At 54.4% G+C, this 3,213-nt stretch overlaps 1 protein-coding gene and 1 long non-coding RNA gene across 19 annotated transcripts in view; one reads left to right on the plus strand and one right to left on the minus strand.

Annotated features, from left to right (window-relative positions):
* FOXN3 (forkhead box N3) overlaps positions 1-3,213 on the minus strand; it is a 326,921-nt gene that overhangs the window by 100,036 nt on the left and 223,672 nt on the right. The window lies entirely within an intron of this gene.
* Positions 879-2,267, plus strand: LOC142046784 (uncharacterized). Of its 3 annotated transcripts, none has more exons than XR_012655824.1 (3): positions 879-920; positions 1,278-1,404; positions 2,242-2,267. It is a non-coding gene; the product is annotated as an uncharacterized LOC142046784 (long non-coding RNA). The 3 variants fall into 3 exon arrangements; XR_012655825.1 differs by lacking the exon at positions 2,242-2,267 and adding an exon at positions 1,532-1,542; XR_012655826.1 differs by lacking the exon at positions 2,242-2,267 and adding an exon at positions 1,474-1,486.

A 3,213-nucleotide genomic window follows, 5' to 3' on the forward strand; every position in this document is an offset into this window, starting at 1 on the left:
TTTAGGGTTAGGGGTGAGGGTGAGAGTGAGGGTTTAGAGTTAGGGTTAGGGTTTAGGGTTTGGGGTTGGGTTAGGGGTTACAGTTTAGGGTGAGGGTTTAGGGGTTAGGGTTAGGGTTTGGCGTTAGGGTTAGGGTTAGGGTTAGGGATTAGGGTTAGGTTTCGTGTTTAGGTTTAGGGTTAAGGTTCGGTTAGGGGTTAGCGGTTAGGGTCAGGGTGAAGGTGAGGGTGAGGTTAGGGTTAGGGTTTCGGGTTAGAGTTAGGGTTTAGGGTAAGGGTTAGGGTGGGGGTGAGGATAGGGGTTAGGGTTAGGGTTTAGGGTTTAAGGTTAGGGTTTAGGGTTAGGGGCCTAGGGGTTTGGGGGTTAGGGCGAGGGTTAGGGGTTAGGGGGTTAGGGTTAGGGTAAGGGTCAGGTTAGGGTCAGGGTTAGAGGTTAGAGTTGGGGTGAGGATTAGGGTTTAGGGTTAGGGTAGGATAGGGTTAGGGGTTAGGGTTAGGGATTGGGGTAGGGATTAGGGTTAGGGAGAGGGTAGGGTTGGGGTTAGGGGTTAGGGTTTAGGGTAGGGTTAGGGTTAGGTGTTAGCGGTTGGGGTTAGGGTTTAGAGGTCAGGGTCAGGGTTAGGTTAGGGTTAGGGGTCAGGGCTAGGGTTAGGTTAGGGGGTGAGGGTGAGGGGTTAGGGGTTAGGGGTTAGGTTTGGGGTTGGGGTTAGGGTAGGGTTAGGGTTTAAGGTTAGGGGTTATGGTTAGGGTTGGGTGAGGGTTAGGGTGAGGGGTAGGGGTAGGTTTAGGGTTAGGGTGAGGGTGAGGTTAGGGTTAGGGTCAGGATCAGGGTTAGGGTCAGGGTTAGGGTTTAGGGTTAGGTTTAGGGGTGAAGGTTAGGGGTTAGGGTGAGGGTTAGGGTGAGGGTTAGGGTTAGGGTTGGTCAGGGTCAGGGCTAGGGCTAGGTTGGTTAGGGTGAGGGTTAGGGGTTAGGGTTAGGGGTTAGGGTTAGCGTTAGGGTTGGGGTTGTGTTTGGGGATAGGGTTAGGGGTTAGGGTTTAAGGTGAGGGGTAGGGTTAGGGTTAGGGGTTAGGGGTTAGGGTGAGGGTTAGGGTTAGGGTTTAAGGTTAGGGTTTAGGTTTAGGGTCATGGTCAGGGTCAGGGTTAGGGTTTGGGGTCAGGGTCAGGGGTTAGGGTCAGGGCTAGGGCTTGGGTTAGGGTTAGGGGGTTAGGGTTAGGGTGAGGGTGAGGGTTAGGGTTGGGTTAGGGTGGGTGTTGGGGTTAGGGTTTAAGATTTAGGGTGCTGGGTTAGGGTTAGGGTGGGGGTTAGGGGTGGGGTTAGGGTTAGGGTTAGGGCTAGTGTTAGGGTTAGGGGTAGGGTGAGGGTGAGGGTGAGGGTTAGGGTTAGGGTTAGGGCTAGTGTAGGGTTAGGGTCAGGGTTAGGGGTTGGGGTTGGGTTAGAGGGTTTAGGGTAGAGGATTGGGGTTTGGGTTAGGGTTAGGGTTGGGTTAGGTTTAGGGTAGAGGTGAGGAGGGTGAGGGTTTTGGGGTTAGGGGTAGGGTTAGGGTTGGGGTTAGGGTTTAGGTTAGGGTTTAGGGGTTAGGGTTAGGGTTAGGGTTTAGAGGTTAGGGTGGAGGGTTAGGGTTAGGGGTAGGTGTAGGGTTAGGGTGAGAGTGAGTTAGGGTTAGGGTAGGGTTGGGTTAGGGTTAGGGTTAGGTAGACTTAGGCTTAGGGCGTCAGGGTCCAGGGTCGGGTTTAGGGTTAGGTTAGGGGTAGGGTTTAGGGGTAGGGGTAGTTTAGGGGTTAGGGTTTAGGGGTTTAGGGGTTAGGGGTAGGGTAGGTTAGGGTTAGGGGTAGGGGTAGGGTTAGGGGTTAGGGTTAGGGGTTTAGGGGTAGGGTAGGGTAGGGGTAGGTTAGGGTTAGGGTTAGGGTTAGGGGTTAGGGTTTAGGTTTTGGGTTAGGGGTTAGGGTTAGGGTTAGGGGCTAGGGTTAGGGTTTAGGGTTGGGTTTAGGGTCGGTGCGCAGGTCAGGGTTTAGGGTTAGGGTGGGTTAGGGGTGAGGGGAGGAGGGTGGGGTGGGTTAGGGTAGGTTGGGTTAGGGGTTAGGGTGGAGGTGCGGGTCTAGGGGTTAGGGTTAGGGTTTAGGGTCAGGTTAGGGGTTAGGTTTAGGTTAGGGTTAGGGTTGGGTTAGGGGTTGGGGTAGGGTGGCGTCGGGGTTGGGTTTAGGGTTAGGGGTTAGGTTTATGGGTTAGGGTTAGGGTTAGGGTTAGGGTTAGGGGTTAGGGTTAGGGTTTAGGGTTAGGGTTCAGGTTTTGGGTTAGGGGTTAGGGGTGGTAGGGTTAGGGTTGGGTTAGGGTCGGGGTCGGGGTTTAGGGTTAGGGTTAGGGCTAGGGTAGGGTTAGGGGTTAGGGTTTAGGGTGGAGGGTGAGGGTGGGGTTGGGGTTGGGGTAGGTTAGAGGTTGGGTTAGGTTTAGGGTTCAGGTGGGTTAGGGTTAGGGTGGTGGGTTAGGTTTAGGGTTAAGGGTTAGGGTTGGGGTTAGGGGTTAGGGGGTTAGGGTTAGTTTAGGTTAGGGTGTTAGGGTAAGGTTAGGTGGGGTAGGGTTAGGGTTAGGGTTAGGGTTTTAGGGTTTAGGGTCTTAGGTTAGGGTTAGGGGTTGGGGTTAGGGCTAGGGTAGGGTTTAGGGTTTAGGGTTTAGGGTGAGGGTGGGTGAGGGGTTAGGGGTTAGGGGTTAGGGGTTAGGTTAGGTTGGGTGGGTTAGGGTTAGGGTTAGGGTTAGGGGTTGGTTGTTAGGTTGGGGTTAGGGTTGGGTTAGGGGTTAGGGTGGGTGAGGGTTGAGGGTTGGGTTAGGGTTAGGGTAGGGTTTAGGTAGGGGTTAGGGGTTGGGTTAGGGGTTTAGGGTTAGGGGTTGGGTGAGGTGAGGGTGAGGGTTAGGGTTAGGGGTGGGTTAGGGTAGGGTTTAGGGTTAGGTTTGGGTAGGGTTTAGGGTGAGGGTGAGGTGAGGGTGAGGGGTTAGGGGGTTAGGGTCAGGGTCAGGGTCAGGGTCAGGGCAGGGTGAGGGTGAGGGTGAGGGTTAGGGTTAGGGTTAGGGGTTTAGGGTTAAGGGTTGGTTGGTTAGGGTTGGTTGGTTAGGTTAGGGTTAGGGTTTAGGGTTAGGGTGAGGGTTAGGGTGAGGGGTTGGGTTAGGGTGAGGGTTTAGGGTTTAGGGTTTGGGTGGGTTAGGGTCAGGGTCAGGGTA

The sequence above is a fragment of the Chelonoidis abingdonii genome, chromosome 4 (genome assembly GCF_003597395.2).
Source record: "Chelonoidis abingdonii isolate Lonesome George chromosome 4, CheloAbing_2.0, whole genome shotgun sequence".
In the NCBI taxonomy this organism is placed as follows: domain Eukaryota; kingdom Metazoa; phylum Chordata; order Testudines; family Testudinidae; genus Chelonoidis; species Chelonoidis abingdonii.